This window comes from Rhinopithecus bieti, unplaced genomic scaffold (assembly GCF_001698545.2).
Source record: "Rhinopithecus bieti isolate Rb0 unplaced genomic scaffold, ASM169854v2 scaffold_9919, whole genome shotgun sequence".
NCBI lineage: Eukaryota > Metazoa > Chordata > Mammalia > Primates > Cercopithecidae > Rhinopithecus > Rhinopithecus bieti.
In genome coordinates, this window is record NW_016806411.1 from 1,204,971 (window position 1) to 1,223,365 (window position 18,395).

General features: G+C 43.0%; 1 protein-coding gene across 4 annotated transcripts in view; it reads right to left on the reverse strand.

The window, feature by feature from the left end:
• Positions 1–18,395, reverse strand: part of SPIN1 (spindlin 1) — a 95,918-nt gene that overhangs the window by 72,736 nt on the left and 4,787 nt on the right. The window contains exon 1 of one of the 4 annotated variants that reach the window (XM_017876182.1): positions 17,980–18,196. The exons of 1 other annotated variant lie outside the window; for it this stretch is intronic. The gene's annotated coding sequence lies outside the window, so the exon portion shown is untranslated. Of the gene's footprint in view, positions 1–5,084; positions 5,549–17,979; positions 18,197–18,395 lie in introns of those variants that run through there. 2 more of the 4 variants (XM_017876181.1, XM_017876184.1) reach the window with 2 other exon arrangements.

Genomic DNA, 18,395 nt, shown 5'->3' on the forward strand with positions numbered 1-18,395 from the left:
AAAAAAAAAAAAAAAAAAAAAAAAAAGAATTGCGGGGATGGAAAAGAGTAAGCTAACGTTAATTTATTATTGAAGAAAATTTTTTTCTATAAATTTAATGTAGCCTAGCTGTACAGGGTTTGTACACCGTCTACAATAGTGCACAATAATGTCCTAGGCCTTCACATTCACTCACCACTCACTCACCCAGAGCAACTTACAATCCTGCAAGCTCCATTCATGGTAAGTGGTCTATACAGTTGTACCATTTCTGTATCTTTTATACCATGTTTTCACTGTACTTATAATTACTTACCATTGTGTTCCAACTGTCTACAATATTCAGTTCAGTCACATACTATACAGGTTTGTAACCTAGGAGCAAATAGGCTTATACCATTTAGCCTAAGTGTGTCAAAGGCTACACCATCTAAGTTTTGTGCAAATACATGCTCTAATGCTCACCTAACAATGCATTTCTCAGAACATACTCTCATCATTAAGCAACACATGCTTGAAAAATAAGTAAGACTGAAATTAAAGAGTAAAAAAGGATATACCCTGCACATACTAACCAAAGGAAAACTCTACAGCAACATTAATATCAAGCTAAATAAACTTTACCTCTAATAATACTTCTCCCTTAAAATGAACGCTTAATAGTGGTTTTCTATTTTTTCCCCGCTTTGGAGACAGGGTCTTACTCTGTCACCCAGGCTAAGTGCAGTAGTAAGATCGGGGCTCCTGAGTGCATCCTTCATCTCCCAGGCTCAAGTGATCCACCCACATCACCTTCTCGAGTGGCTGGGACTACAGGTGTGTGCCACCACACACAGCTAATTTTTTTTAATTTTCTGTAGAGATGACGTCTTGCTATGTTGCCCAGGCTGGTCTCAAACTCAAGACTCAAGTGATCCTCCCGCCTCAAGCCTCCCAAACTGCTGGGATTACAGGCATTAGCCATCACACCCAGCCAATAGCGATTTTAAAAGACCTGGTTGATATACAGCTCTAAATACCAATGCATCTAAGAACATACCCTCATACTATGACAATGTACAAAGCACAAAGTATCGGTGCTAAGGAGAAACTGACAAACGCAAAATCAAAGTATTTATATATCTCTTTCAATAACCAATAGAACAAGGTGAAAAGCTTCTGCACAACAAAGCAAACAAATGACAGAGTAAAGAGACAACCTGTTGAATGGGAAATGATGTGTGCAAACTATTCATGACAAAGGACTAAAATCCATAACATGCAACGAGCTCAAATAATCAACAATTAAAAAAAAACAAATACGCCGGGCGTGGTGGCTCAAGCCTGTAATCCCAGCACTTTGGGAGGCCGAGACGGGCGGATCACGAGGTCAGGAGATCGAGACAATTCTGGTTAACCTGGTGAAACCCCATCTCTACTAAAAATACAAAAAATTAGCCGGGTGAGGTGGCAGGCGCCTGTAGTCCCAGCTACTCGGGAGGCTGAGGCAGGAGAATGGCGTAAACCCGGGAGGCGGAGCTTGCAGTGAGCTGAGATCCGGCCACTGCACTCCAGCCCGGGCGACAGAGCGAGACTCCGTCTCAAAAAAAAAAAAAAACAAAACAAATAATCCCACCAAAAAGTGGGCAAAGGCCATCAAAAAACATACAAATGGCCAAATGATATACGAAAAAATGCTCACATCAGTAATCACCAGGTAAATGCAAATAGAAACTACAATGAGATAGCACCTGATCAATTAGGATAACTATTATCAAAAACACAAACAACAGACGCTGGCAAGGATGTGGAGAAAAGGGAATTCTTACACACTGGGAATGGAAATTAGTAAACCTATTACGAAAAACAGTACAGAAATTTCTCACAACACTAAAAATAGAACTACCACATGATCCAGCAATCCCACTATTGGCTATTTATCCAAAGGAAAAGAAATTAGTATATCGAAGGGATACGAACACTCACCTGTTTATCACAGCACTATTTACAAAAGCAAAGATACGGAATCAACCCAAGTATCCATGGATGAGCAGAGAGATAAAGAAAACGTGGCGTATAAACACAATGGAAGGCCATTCAGCCAGAAAGAAGAATGAAATCATGTTTGCAGCAACATGGATGAAGCTGGAGGTCATTATGTTAAGTGAAATAAGCCAGGCCAGGCACAGAAAGACAAATACCATATGTTCTCACAAATACATGGGAGCTAAAAAAAAAAAGTTAACCTCATGGAAATAGAGAAAACAATGACAGGTATCAGAGGCTGGGAAGGGATGGGGGGTGAGGAAGACAGGTTGGTTAATGGGTACAAACATACAGTTAGAAAGTTCTAATGTTCTATAGCAGAGTAGGGTCACCATAGTTAGCAAATATATACTGTATATTTCAAAGTAGCTAAAAGAGAAGGCTTGAAATGTTACCAGCACACAGAAATTATATATACTCAGCCAGGCATGGTAGTTCACACCTGCAATCCCAGCACTTTGGGAGGCTGAGGCAGGTGGATCACTGAGGTCAGGGGATCCAGACCAGCCTGGCCAACATGGTGAAACCCTGTCTCTACTAAAAATACAAAAATTAGCCCAGCATGGTGGCACACACCTGTAATCCCAGCTTACTCAGGAGGCTGAGGCGAGAGAATTGCTTGAACCCAGGAGCCAGGAGGTTCCAGCAAGCCGAGATCGCACCACTGCACTCCAGCCTGGGCAACAGAGCGAGACTCCGTCTCAAAAACAAAAAAAGATAAATACTCAAGGTGATGGATGCTCCAGGTACCCTGACTTGATCATTATACATTCTATGCATGTAACAAGTATTCGTATGTATCCCATAAAGATGTAAAATATTATGCAATAAAAGGAAAAAATAAGAATTTAGCAATGTATTTCTATGCAAAGTCTTAAAACATAACATCTCAACATAAGCGAGAACGTAAGTTCCACAATTTGTGTCTCTCATTAAATGTTACATTTTTCGTGTAATAAAGTAGGCCCTTGGCCCTCTTATCCCTTGAATTCCACATCTGTGGATTCAACTAACCTCAGATTTTAAAAATCTTGGGAAAAAATGGTTTCATCTGTACCAAACACAAACTTTTTTCCTTGTAGTTATTCCCTAAACAATACAGTATAACCATTTGTATAGCATTTACACTGTATTACATACTACGAGTAATTCAGAGATTAAAGTATACAGAAAGATGTGCATAGATTATATGCAAATACTACACCATTTTATATAAGAAACTTGAGCATCCATGGATTTTGGTATCCAAGGGGGGCGGGGGGTGAGGAGTAGGTCCTGGAACCAATTCCCTAATATGGAGGGATGGCTGTATGAATTTTTTTTCCTATCAAACTCTTATTGTTAACAGTGGCAGAATATTCCAGTGTATGTGTATGATGGTCATTTACTCTGTCTTAACTCCATTATTGGACAGTTGTTTCTGATTTTTCTCAATTACAAACACTGATACAATGAAAAACCTTACACATACATATTTGTATACTGTCCAAATTTACCTATACAATAAAATCCTAGCAGTGCAACTGCTGGATCAACAGAGTACATACATTTTAAATTCTGTTTTAGTGTAGCTATCCTCCAAAGAGGTCCTAGCAAAGTACAGTTTCACCAACGATGCAAGTTATTTATTTAAGGGCTATGCATTTAGGTGAACCTTTCCTTATGAACTAATATTTTATTAGTCTCGCTCTGCTGCCCAGGCTGGCTCACTGCATTTAGGTGAACCTTTCCTTATGAACTAATATTTTATTAGTCTCGCTTTGTTGCCCAGGCTGGCTCACTGCAGCCTCAACTTCCCCAGCTCAACTGATCCTCCCACTTCAGCCTCCCACGTAAATGAAACTACAGGCACAAGCCACCACATCCAGCTAATTATTCTTTTTTTTTTCTTGAGGCGGAGTGTCACTCTGTCACCCCAGCCGGAGTGCAGTGGCACGATCTTCGCTCACTGCAACCTCTGCCTCCTGGGCTCAAGCAATTCTCCTGCTTCAGCCTGCCAAGTAGCTGGGATTAAGGCATGGGCCATGATGTCCGGTTAATTTTTATATTTTTAGTAGAGATGGGGTATCGCCATGTTGGCCAGGCTGGTCTCAAATTCCTGACCTCAGGTGATCCGCCTGCCTTGGCCTCCCAAAGTGCTGGGATTACAGGTATTAGCCACCATGCCAGGCCAAATATACACTCTCATACAAGGTGAGTGCCTGTTTCTCGTTAGGTGGGAAAAAATCTAATTGAGGCATCAGGCCTTGTGGGATGGGCCTCAGCCAATCAATCCAACTGTTAAGAGCCCTTTCTAACCCCTTGAACTATAACACTGAATCCAGAACCTCTACTTAGTGAGCCCATATCAATAAATTCTGCCTGACCCAACTTAATGTTCCTTCCTCTAAAACACTACATTCCTAAGCTCCATTGCCACAAATACTCCTCCAGGCTCCTGACTATATAGTGGCAAAACTACACAATCTTTCGGAGTGTAGCATACCTTTCTCATGGGTCACCTCACTCTCCGGGGCCTGCTGCCAACTACAGTCCAGTCACAGATCCACAAGAAAGAAGGATTACAGGGCAGATTATCAGAAAGACAGTACCGTGCAGAGCAACTACCCAAAGGGAGGCCAATTACAGGTTTTTCAGGCAAACAGAGATTAAGTTCCTCTGAAAAGGGTTGGAAACGCTGCTTCTCTGGCAAAGGTAGCAGAGCAGCACTTAAGGATTGAAGGTTTCCAGCTTAAACAGACTCTGACCATATGCCTCCAATCCAATTTTCAGGATTCCATTCCTACCAATCAATGATCTCACCCACAAATTGAGAATTACATTTGCATTTTTAGAGCAGCCACAGAAAACTTCAGGTCCCTTGCATGCAACCCGAGCTAAAAATTCAAAAGCCTGAGCTCATCATTCTGTTTTGTCTGGTTTGAACTTGGCTAAGCTGAACTATATTCCCCCGAATTTCCTTTCCTTTATGTCTCCTTGCATGGCTCACAGAGATTCTTGTGCAGCAGGTGAAGGGTGCAGGAGATGAAGCAACCACCCTGCAGCCTGCACACACTGTTGCTGCTCATCTTCTGACTCACCCCATTCTCATGTGAGGCAGTGGTTGGCCGAGAATCACAGCTGCATCCACTCCACCTTCCTCTGGGTTCTCCTTAAGCTTCTCTGCTCCTGGGCTACATGTACCAAGGATCCAACTCTTGCAGGCCACCCACACAAGCAGGAACAAAGGCAACTAGAACTAGCATGGTTTCCATGTACCTTGCCTGTGGCCTCCTGTGTCATCTTCTTCCCCACTTCACATCCATCGTTCTTTCTCAAACGACTGCCCTGTGGACTTCAAACTCCAGCATCAAGCACAAAGACAACAGCCTAATAGAAACTGCTTGGCCAGCTTCTACACTGTGTGAACTCAAGTCACTGTAACACATGCTTTAATACATACACAGACATATTTCATATGTTTTTCTTTATCCATCCTAGTGGTTTCATTTTTCTAAACCTTATGAGGTCCTGAAAAGAAATTACAATTGCAAATCAACAAGGCCAGGTTCAGTGGCTCACGCCTGTAATCCTAGCACTTTGGGAGGCCAAGGCAAGTGGATCACCTGAGGTCAGGAGTTTGAGACCAGCCTGACCAACATGGAGAAACCCCGTCTCTACTAAAAATACAAAATTAACCGGTGTGGTGGTGCATGCCTGTAGTCCCAGCTACTCAGGAGGCTGACGCAGGAGAATCGCTTGATTCCAGGAGGCGGAGGTTGTAGTGAGCCAACATTGTGCCACTGCACTCCAGCCTGGGCAACAAGAGCGAAACACCCTCTCAAAATAAATAAATAAAAGTCAACAAACTGTTACTTAATAATCACTGTATGACAAATACCTGTGCAGCAGACAAGACATTTAACCAACTGGACAGCCTCAATTTCCTTATGATTTAATTCTAGCTACTGCACAGGGTAGCTTGAGTCCTCACAATCCAGACATTGAGCTAGATACCAGAAAAGTAATTACGGGCAAAAACAGGAACGGTTCTGCTTTCATGAAACTCAGCCTTTGTGGGAAAACTAAAATTAATTAAATCACACAAACTAATATAACACCGTAATTCTGATAAGCACCAAGAGGACCTGACTGCAGAAGGGTCAAGAAAAAACTTCAAGAACTTCAGACAGCCGGGCACGGTGGCTCATGCCTGTAATCCCAGCACTTTGGGAGGCCGAGGCAGGTAGATAGCTTGAGTCCAGGAGCTCAAGACCAGCCTGGGCAACAAGGCAAAATCCTGTCTCTACTAAAAATACCACAATAAACTAGCCAGGCATGGTGGCACATGCCATAGTCTCAGCTATTCAGGAGGCTGAGATGGGAAGATCACCTGAGCCCAGGGAGGTCGAGGCTGCAATGAGCCAAAACTGTGCCACCGCACTATAGCCTAAGTAATAGGAGTGAGACCTTGTCTCAAAAAAACAACTTCAGGCCAGGCACAGTGGCTCACACCTGTAATCTCAGCACTTTGGGAGGCAGAGGAGGGCAGATCACTTGAGGTCAGGAGATGAAAACCAGCCTGGCCAACACGGTGAAACCCTGTCTCTACTAAAAATACAAAAAATTAGCCGGGTGCGGTGGCAGGCNGCCTCAACTTCCCCAGCTCAACTGATCCTCCCACTTCAGCCTCCCACGTAAATGAAACTACAGGCACAAGCCACCACATCCAGCTAATTATTCTTTTTTTTTTCTTGAGGCGGAGTGTCACTCTGTCACCCCAGCCGGAGTGCAGTGGCACGATCTTCGCTCACTGCAACCTCTGCCTCCTGGGCTCAAGCAATTCTCCTGCTTCAGCCTGCCAAGTAGCTGGGATTAAGGCATGGGCCATGATGTCCGGTTAATTTTATATTTTAGTAGAGATGGGGTATCGCCATGTTGGCCAGGCTGGTCTCAAATTCCTGACCTCAGGTGATCCGCCTGCCTTGGCCTCCCAAAGTGCTGGGATTACAGGTATTAGCCACCATGCCAGGCCAAATATACACTCTCATACAAGGTGAGTGCCTGTTTCTCGTTAGGTGGGAAAAAATCTAATTGAGGCATCAGGCCTTGTGGGATGGGCCTCAGCCAATCAATCCAACTGTTAAGAGCCCTTTCTAACCCCTTGAACTATAACACTGAATCCAGAACCTCTACTTAGTGAGCCCATATCAATAAATTCTGCCTGACCCAACTTAATGTTCCTTCCTCTAAAACACTACATTCCTAAGCTCCATTGCCACAAATACTCCTCCAGGCTCCTGACTATATAGTGGCAAAACTACACAATCTTTCGGAGTGTAGCATACCTTTCTCATGGGTCACCTCACTCTCCGGGGCCTGCTGCCAACTACAGTCCAGTCACAGATCCACAAGAAAGAAGGATTACAGGGCAGATTATCAGAAAGACAGTACCGTGCAGAGCAACTACCCAAAGGGAGGCCAATTACAGGTTTTCAGGCAAACAGAGATTAAGTTCCTCTGAAAAGGGTTGGAAACGCTGCTTCTCTGGCAAAGGTAGCAGAGCAGCACTTAAGGATTGAAGGTTTCCAGCTTAAACAGACTCTGACCATATGCCTCCAATCCAATTTTCAGGATTCCATTCCTACCAATCAATGATCTCACCCACAAATTGAGAATTACATTTGCATTTTAGAGCAGCCACAGAAAACTTCAGGTCCCTTGCATGCAACCCGAGCTAAAATTCAAAAGCCTGAGCTCATCATTCTGTTTTGTCTGGTTTGAACTTGGCTAAGCTGAACTATATTCCCCGAATTTCCTTTCCTTTATGTCTCCTTGCATGGCTCACAGAGATTCTTGTGCAGCAGGTGAAGGGTGCAGGAGATGAAGCAACCACCCTGCAGCCTGCACACACTGTTGCTGCTCATCTTCTGACTCACCCCATTCTCATGTGAGGCAGTGGTTGGCCGAGAATCACAGCTGCATCCACTCCACCTTCCTCTGGGTTCTCCTTAAGCTTCTCTGCTCCTGGGCTACATGTACCAAGGATCCAACTCTTGCAGGCCACCCACACAAGCAGGAACAAAGGCAACTAGAACTAGCATGGTTTCCATGTACCTTGCCTGTGGCCTCCTGTGTCATCTTCTTCCCCACTTCACATCCATCGTTCTTTCTCAAACGACTGCCCTGTGGACTTCAAACTCCAGCATCAAGCACAAAGACAACAGCCTAATAGAAACTGCTTGGCCAGCTTCTACACTGTGTGAACTCAAGTCACTGTAACACATGCTTTAATACATACACAGACATATTTCATATGTTTTCTTTATCCATCCTAGTGGTTTCATTTTCTAAACCTTATGAGGTCCTGAAAAGAAATTACAATTGCAAATCAACAAGGCCAGGTTCAGTGGCTCACGCCTGTAATCCTAGCACTTTGGGAGGCCAAGGCAAGTGGATCACCTGAGGTCAGGAGTTTGAGACCAGCCTGACCAACATGGAGAAACCCCGTCTCTACTAAAATACAAAATTAACCGGTGTGGTGGTGCATGCCTGTAGTCCCAGCTACTCAGGAGGCTGACGCAGGAGAATCGCTTGATTCCAGGAGGCGGAGGTTGTAGTGAGCCAACATTGTGCCACTGCACTCCAGCCTGGGCAACAAGAGCGAAACACCCTCTCAAAATAAATAAATAAAAGTCAACAAACTGTTACTTAATAATCACTGTATGACAAATACCTGTGCAGCAGACAAGACATTTAACCAACTGGACAGCCTCAATTTCCTTATGATTTAATTCTAGCTACTGCACAGGGTAGCTTGAGTCCTCACAATCCAGACATTGAGCTAGATACCAGAAAAGTAATTACGGGCAAAACAGGAACGGTTCTGCTTTCATGAAACTCAGCCTTTGTGGGAAAACTAAAATTAATTAAATCACACAAACTAATATAACACCGTAATTCTGATAAGCACCAAGAGGACCTGACTGCAGAAGGGTCAAGAAAAAACTTCAAGAACTTCAGACAGCCGGGCACGGTGGCTCATGCCTGTAATCCCAGCACTTTGGGAGGCCGAGGCAGGTAGATAGCTTGAGTCCAGGAGCTCAAGACCAGCCTGGGCAACAAGGCAAAATCCTGTCTCTACTAAAATACCACAATAAACTAGCCAGGCATGGTGGCACATGCCATAGTCTCAGCTATTCAGGAGGCTGAGATGGGAAGATCACCTGAGCCCAGGGAGGTCGAGGCTGCAATGAGCCAAAACTGTGCCACCGCACTATAGCCTAAGTAATAGGAGTGAGACCTTGTCTCAAAAAAACAACTTCAGGCCAGGCACAGTGGCTCACACCTGTAATCTCAGCACTTTGGGAGGCAGAGGAGGGCAGATCACTTGAGGTCAGGAGATGAAAACCAGCCTGGCCAACACGGTGAAACCCTGTCTCTACTAAAAATACAAAAAATTAGCCGGGTGCGGTGGCAGGCGCCTGCAGTCCCAGCTACTCAGGAAGCTGAGGCAGAAGAATCGCTTTAACCGGGAGGTGGAGGTTGCAGTGAGCCAAGATCGCACCACTGCACTCCAGCCTGGGCAACAGACTCCATCTCAAAAAAAAAAAAAAATTAGCCAGGCGTGGTGGCACACACCTGTAGTCCCAGCTACTTGGGAGACTGAGGACGGAGAATCGCTAGAACCTGGGAAGCGGAGGCTGCAGTGAGCTGAGATCGCACCACTGCACTCCAGCCTGGGCAACAGAGCAAGACTCTGTCTGGAAAATGAAAAAAAAAAAGTTCAGGCAACCGATGCTTGTTGGAGTAGATGATGAATATCAGTATACTCCAATCTCTTTATCTTATGAAAATTTGCAAGCATGCACACAGAAAATTTCATTAAAAAGTGATGCTTGAGCCAAACTCTAAAGACCAAGAATAACTGTTAACAAAGAAAGGCATTCCAGGCAGAAGAAAAGAACAAGTGCCAAGATTCCTGGTGGAGAAGATGGAGGAGAAGATTCCAGGAGAATGAAGGAGGCCCCATACAGCTGGAGCAAAGAAAGCAAGGGGGAAACTAGTACAAGATGAGGCTGAGGCCCAAAAGTAATTAGTCATGCACCACCTAATAACGTTTCTGTCAACAACAGACCCATAAATCAGTGGATCCATATCATGAGGCTGTTTTAAGCTAAGTGCTATTTAAAAAGACAAAAGTTAAAAAAAAAAAAAGTTTAAAACTTGTTAAAAACTTACAGTAAGCCAGGGTTAATTACTGAAGAAACTTTTTATAAATTTAGTGTAGACTAACTGTAGTGTAGACTAACTGTAGTGTTTACATACAGTCTACAGTAATGAACAGTAATATTCTAGGCCTTCACATTCACTCACCACTCACTCACAGACTCAACCCAGTGCAACTTCCAGTCCTGCCAGCTCCATTCATGCTAAGCGCCCTACACAGGCATTCCATTCATCTTTTATACCATGTTTCTACTGTACTTTCTCTGTGCTTAGGTATGTTTAGATATATAAATACTTACCACTGTGTTCCAACAGTCTACAGTATTCAGTTCAGTCACATAATGTACAGGTTTGTAGCCTAGGAGCAGTAAGCCATACTACATAGCCTAGGTGCCAGCAGGTTGTCCCATATAGGTCTCTGTAAGTACACTCTATGAGGTACACAATGAGGTTCTCTGAATGTATCCCCATTGTTAAGGGATGTAAAACTATATGTATACCAAATATATGTGTACTCTTGAGGCTACTCTATAAACTTTTGTCCTTAAGGCACTGGAAAGCCATTCGGAGTTTTTTTTGTTTTGTTTTGTTTTCTGACACGGAGTCTCACTCTGTTGACCAGTCTGGAGAGCAGGGGCATGATCTCAGCTAATTGCAGCCTCCACCTCCCAGGTTCAAGCAATTCTCCTGCCTCAGCCTCCTGAGTAGCTGGGATTACAGGCATGCACTACCACGCCTGGCTAATTTTTGTATTTTTAGTAGAGATGGAGTTTCACCATGTTGGCCAGGCTGGTCTCAAACTTCTGGCTTCAGGTAATCTGCCCACCTCAGCCTCCCAAAGTGCTGGCATTACAGGTGTGAACCACCATGCCTGCCCGGCCACCATTTAGAGTTTTAAGTAAAAGGCTGACATGGTAAGATCTGCCTTTTAAAATGTAATTTTTTTTTTTGAGATGGAGTCTCACTCTGTCACCCAGGCTGGAGTACAACAGGGTGATCTCGGCTCACTGCAAGCTCCGCCTCCCAAGGTTCAAGTGATTCTCATTAGGAGTAGCTGGGATTACAGGCGCATGCCACCATGCCTGGCTAATTTTTGTATTCTTAGTAGAGATGGGTTTTTGCTGTTATTGTTTTTGAGATGGAGTCTCCCTCTGTCGCCCAGGCTGGAGTGCAGTGGCGCAATCTCAGCTCACAGTCTCTGCCTCCCGGTTTAAGCAATTTTCTTGCCTCAGCCTCCCGAGTAGCCGGGATTACAGGCACGCACCACCACGTCCAGCTAATTTTTGTATTTTTAGTACAGATGGGGTATCACCATGTTGGTCAGGCTGTTCTCGAACTCCTGACCTCATGATCCACCCACCTCAGCCTCCCAAAGTGCTGGGATTACAGGCATGAGCCACCACGCCCAGCCTGAAAATGTTATTTTTTAAGGCTGTATTGGTGCCTGACGCCTGTAATCCCAAGATTTTGGGAAGCCCAGGTGAAAGGACTGCTTGGGGTCAGGAGTTCAAGATCATCCTGGGCAACACTGTGAGACCTCATCTCTACAAAAAAAAAGTTTTAAAAAGAAAATATGCCGGGCGCGGTGGCTCAAGCCTGTAATCCCAGCACTTTGGGAGGCCGAGACGGGCGGATCACGAGGTCAGGAGATCGAGACCATCCTGGCTAACACGGTGAAACCCCGTCTCTACTAAAATACAAAAAACTAGCCGGGCGAGGTGGCAGGCGCCTGTAGTCCCAGCTACTCGGGAGGCTGAGGCAGGAGAATGGCGTAAACCTGGCAGGCGGAGCTTGCAGTGAGCTGAGATCCGGCCACTGCACTCCAGCCTGGGCGACAGAGCGAGACTCCGTCTCAACAACAACAACAACAAAAAAAAAAAAAAAAAAAAAAAGAAAATATAACTGTTTTGCCACTAACAAAATCACAAATGTGTTTACCTTTCACCCCACAATCTATCTTAAAGCTGTAAGTGCACAAATACAAAACATTATACCCACAAGGTTATTCATTGCTGCAATATTTATAACAGCCAAGAGAACATAAACAACCCAAATGTTCATCAATAGGAGATGAGTTGCAAGCACAAAAGAATGCACTTCCACAAAGCGATCTCCAGAATGTATTAAAATAAAGCAGAGCAGTGTGCATCGAATGCTGCCTACTGTGTAAGAAAGGGAAATAAAAATATACACATACACTTGCATTTGCAAAAATGAAATATCAGAAGAATAAAGCAGAAACAACTGGGGCAGGATAGAAATTAGTGGAGGGACAGAATTAAAATGAAGCTGTGAACATAACTTTTTAATACTGATTGGGTTTTTTAACTACATAAATGTTCACATAAATGTTCTACATGTTAAAAAATACATTAAATGAAAAACTAAAGCAATTCTTAAAGGAAGAATTTCAGGCAAACAAACCAAATTAATTATCAAACACAAAATCAGAGAAATGCTTTTCAAATGGCCTTACAAATCAGAATGTCAACTGTACATGCTTATGTGGATACATTTTAAGAACAAAAAGAACCATAACCAAACATAAACCTAGAGTTGCTTGTTATTAGTGTTATTTTCAAACTACTACATTACTATAAGATAATGCAATTACATTAATGCTGCTAAGAATGTAAATTTTCAACGTTAGAAAAAAAGGATAAGCTCATAGTAAAAACTCTGTGATGTTAAATTCGAACTGGAAATACCAATATAAAAATCAAAATCTGTATGTTTCCCATGGCTGTCCTATAAAAGCATGGGCATCCTAACAGTAAGAACATATAACAATTTAGATTTTTGTATCTAAATTCTACTGCTCAATAAAACAAGCTGCAAGAAACGGCTCATAGGTATTTGGCAGAAAAGCACAAAGTGAACCTCAGACTTCTCGTGTCAGAAAGCAAGAAAAGCTTCAGAGATTACGTGTCACATCAAAGCAAAGAGAACTAGGTTGAAAGGACCTCAACACGTCCAAGTTGTGACAAGTTACGGAAAAACAGTGAGTATTTGATTAAAACACATTGGATAAGGCCAGATGTGGTGGCTCACGCCTATAATCCCAGCACTTTGGGAGGCTGAGGTGGGAGGATTACTTGAGATCAGGAGTTTGAGACCAGGTGGACCAACAAGGTAAAACCCCGTCTTACGAAAAACACAAATTAGCCAGGTATGGTGGTGCATGCCTGTAATCCCAGCTGCTTGGGAGGCTGAGCCAGGAGAACAGCTTGAACCCAGGAGGTGGAGGTTGTAGTAAGCCAAGGTCCCACCACTGCACTCCAGCCTGGGTGACAGAGCAAGACTCTTTCTCAAAACTAAAAACACAAAAACACACACTGCATGCATAAAAACTCATGGGTCTACAATGATGCTCAAGAGAGAAAGAAAAAAGAAAGTAATTCAAACCCCTACCTCCAAAAAAAAAAAAAAATCAGGCCAGGCGAAGTAACTGACACCTGTAATCCCAGCACTTTGGGAGGCCGAGGTGGGCGCATCACGATGTCAAGACATCGAGGCCATCCTGGCCAACATGGTGAAACCCCCATCCATACTAAAAATACAAAAATTAGCTGGTTGTGGTGGCGCACGCCTGTAGATCCAGCTATTAAGAGGCTGAGGCAGGAGAATCACTTGAATCCAGGAGGCGGAGGTTGCAGTGAGCCAAGATTGCTCCACTGCACTCCAGCCTGGCGACAGAGCGAGATTTCGCCTCAAAAAAAAAAAAAAAAAACCCCAAAGTACGAAAAAGGGACATTCTTTTCTCTCCTTGTGGCCTGTGTCAGGTTAAGTAATAGTAATTCACACATATGATGTGTTAAATAATGTAAAGACAGGCCCAAGCATAAACAACTACAAAGAAACATAATCTAGTTTTTAAAAAAAATCTGCCTATTTTGTTAACATGCTACTATAATCTAACATCTCAAATGGTATAAAGATGCCTTACGAGTCTTTTCATCTATTCTCTCAACCTTTGGATAAAATATTCACATTGAATAAATCCTTCCTCCTCCCCTCCCTTCAGGGAAAAAAAAAAAAAGGCACATTTAACGTAACATTAAATATTCTGAGTTCAGACCAATACCCCATGTCTCAAATGACTTCACCAGCTTCTCTAACAGACTAGACTCTGGAGATTAAAGATCCTACGCAGGCAAATTTCTCTAACCCACCTTTCAAACTGTTCTAAAACACAGGTCCAATCCTGTCCCCGCCTTTCAATGGCTTCCCCCTACCTATAAATTCAACACCAACCACCTTAATGTTATATGCAGAATTTAAAATGTGGCCCCCAAATTCACCTCTAGACAGATCAGCCGTAGGAAAGAAACTACAGGTGGTGTAGGCAGTGGTGACATCATCATCAATATCAACTGGGCATTTACTGTATACCAGGAGCCTATGAATCATTTTACTTCATTTAAGCTCACCCCAATGAGGTAGGTGTTCTCGGCCCCTGCTATACGTAAACACACTCACAAAAGAGGATAGAAGATAGATAGATAGTAGGTAGGTAGGTAGGAAATAGAAAAAGAAAGATGAGGGAGGGAGGGAGGGAGGGAGGGAGGGAAGGGAGGGAAGGAAGGGAAGGAAGGAAGGAAGGAAGGAGGGAGGGAGGAAGGAAAAGAGATTAGAGAAGAGAAGAGAAGAGAAGAGAAGAGAAGAGAAGAGAAGAGAAGAGAAAAGAAGGGGCTAACTTTTGGCTGGGAATGAAATCCCCGATGGCCTCTGCTTCTGCTTTCCTGTCCATCCAGATGTCTTTCCTCTCCCATTCTGATATTCTGTAGAATCACCTTCTCTTCCCAGATACCCTTCAGCACAGAATTCCCTCATTATATGCATGTGTATCTCCTCTATCAGACTATAAAGTCTGTAAGGATACATCTGTGTTTATATATTTAGCCAAACATGACTTGTTCTATAAAGGGTTTATGGCAATTTTAAGGTCACGAATAGGTTCCCAGTAAAGGTGTAATTTAAAATTAAATTGGACTGAATACTGACGCACAACTAAGCCAACTGTTTACTTCACAATAAAAAAATGCTAACAACTACAGCAAAGTTCAAAAGCAGAAAGGAGAAGGAAATCGACATCTACTGGCGTCAGCTGCTGTATTTCAGGAACTGTACTGAAAACTCTATAAATCCATTTCACGTAATTCTCAGAACAGACTTACACCATAGGTTTTATCCCAGTTTATAGTTAAGGAATTGAAGGTTTTAAAAGGCTTTGCGGGTTGGCTCTTTCACCATTACTTGCTGGAGTTTGGGTTTGCAGGCTTTCTGGATCATAGATTTCTTTCCAGGCTACCTTGCAGCAATTTGTGAACTGGCATCACTTTCCGCTGGGTCCCAAAGATCCAGGAAGAGCTTAGTGCTGTTGACTAGACCTCGGATGGACCCACCACAAAAGTTTAACCCAACCTTGACCCCAGAATCTTCACAAATGCTCACTGAAGAAAATTCCCAGGACGACTCAGGGGCCTTTCTTCTGCTCAGAGATTTCAATAAAGAACTTTAGTAACATGACTTTCAACCCTAGGACCTTCCCTTCTACCAGGAGATTCATTCCAAAAACTGGATAGAAGAGAAACAACCTTCCAGGACACCAGAGATGGCTTGCTATCTATGCAGAAAGAAAGTATGGTAAAATTGAGATCCCTGTTACTCAACAGATGTTCTTGGCTTGAAAAACAACTAGACACAGGGCCAAAGGGAGAATTCAGAATGAATCAAGAAGGCAGCCATTCAAACGAGCTGCAGTTTCTGTGTCACAGACAGCCTGAGAATGCTAGAACAGGGAATCATGACACCAAGCCACTTCAACCATAAACTGTCATTCTTGTACTTTTTTTCTTGCTGATAATTTTATGCATTCGGTTGAGAAACCTACTCTATGCTAGAACAGCCTGTATACCAGTAATTCTGATGAAGAGTTCTGGAATTTTTTTTTGGTGTATTTTCATTTCTGCCATGATACCAGTAATTTATAAGAGATCCATGTAGCTTGAATGTATTTGAGTAACTTCAACATACTTTAGCTCTCCTCTCTGATGTGACCCAAAGAGCCAGTAGGTCCTAAATGTCCTTTGTGTGTCAGAAGCCTGAAGTCAGTGAGATGAAGTCCAACATCAAGAATTTAAGTAAAGCAACTTGTGGGGCAAGAATGTAAAGAAAACACTGGGTAGTTTGGCAAGAGCATAATTATTGAATTTTCTGGTTTTCAAAAATGTGAACTCCAATAAAAGGATCTTCAATGTGCTATTTTTGCAATTTTCAGTAACAAATGTGTGTATAGAGAAAATAAAACTGACATATTCGAGTAGCTTTAAAAAAAAACTTTCTTTAAAAAAAAGGCTGCATGATGAATCAGTTATGTGGCTTTGGACCAGTAAGGAGTCAATTTCAACCCAGATTGTTCTGACTTGGAAGGCCATTGTGACTCCATATCAAACTCCAGACTACACTGTTTTCACAATACCATAATATCTTCTAAACTGAACAAAATACTTGCACGAAATAGTTGATTCTCTTCTTCCAGTTTCTTTTCATTCATGGAAAGGGAAAGAAGACACATTGAATTAAAAGTCCAGCAAATATAAATACAGTATTAACATTTAAATGCTTTCTCAGTAAATATTTTAAAGGATAAACCAAAAGAATTATATATCGAACATACTAGAAAAAAGATGCTAGCAATTAAGGAGTGCAACCAGTAACGTTATAACTAAGTGCAATCAGGTAAGTCACTCGGAAGTGAAAACCACCTAAATTTCTGTCAATAAAAACCAAATTAATAACTCTCATCAATATGATAGCCAAATTTGAGACACTACCCACAAAATGCAGAGGGGCACACATTAACCACATCAATATTGTGATCCCTCAGTCCACAAGGCAGACATACAATTATCTGAGATACACTGTAAGGACACCAATAACCAACATATGGCATAGCAATGGCTGTTCCAGGGAACATCCATTTTCACTGTTCCCTGGATTTCAGGCACAAAAAGATGACTGAAGACATATACTGGCCCTTTTGCCTTGACCCAATTCATAACCATTGTAAAAGTAACCATTTCGCTACTCAAAAGATTATAAAGAAATTCTATTTTTCGTAAGAATCTACGATCTACTAGCACACACATACTGTACCTTAATATATAATTATCAAATCTGATAACGAACGTTCTGCAAATTACCAGCTACTACAATATTTTGGTGTTTGCCTTTTAACTAAAGCTGGGGGGGAGTAGGGAGGTTGGAAGAACACTCATTTTACTTGCCCTTTCCAAAATTTCACTTCAAAAGAGTGTTTAAAAACTCAGTATGTCCAGATATAAATCTCCAAGCTTAATTTACACTGCTTAACAAAAGCGATGTAGAAAGCAATTACTGTACCCTCCATCAATCCTTTCGGATTGCATAGAATTCCTTCCAGAAAATTCCAATAGAAAAAAAGTTAGACAGGTATTTGCGTTTTGGTGCGTAAGTCGTCTTTGGCACACGTCACGTAGCGTGAAATCCTTTAAGACGTTTAAATTTGTTCCTGGTATTGTTTTGTGATGAACGTGATAAAATAGTCAAACAATCCATATTTACCAAGAGTAAAAACACTTCCACCACGCACGGAAAATCTCTCCAAAACACAAAATCTGATTCAAAAATTATAAATAAAAAGAGAATAAATGTAAAAGCAAATGCATAAACAAACTTCGAAATGCGTATGCGATGACATTACTGAAGCCATTACTCAAAACGAACCTCTGTAAAATCGAGAACGCACAATCAATGCAATAAGATGCTCGAGAAAGCCAAACCCGAGGCGCTGCGCAGTTCCCGCATCACACAATTCATTTCAACACATTCCTTGACGAATACATCCAAGGTCACTCACGATGGAGAGGAGAGTGCCTCTCTCTCTCCAGAGCACGCAACCCGTTCGCCGCGCCCCCACGGAGGGCGGCGAGGAGACGGGCGCATCAGGAAAGGGGCTGCGCGGGCGCGAGGACTGGCCGGTGGGCGTTCCGGCGCCGCGGAAACCCGCGCATCCGCGGAGCCTGCAACTTGCAAGATCCGCGGCCATCCCCCCGGGCCTGGGAGGGGTGGCCCGAAGGCAGGCCCGCGTCCCCGGGGTGACCCGACCCGCCGCGCCGGGGTCCCGCCCCTCCCCCCGCCCC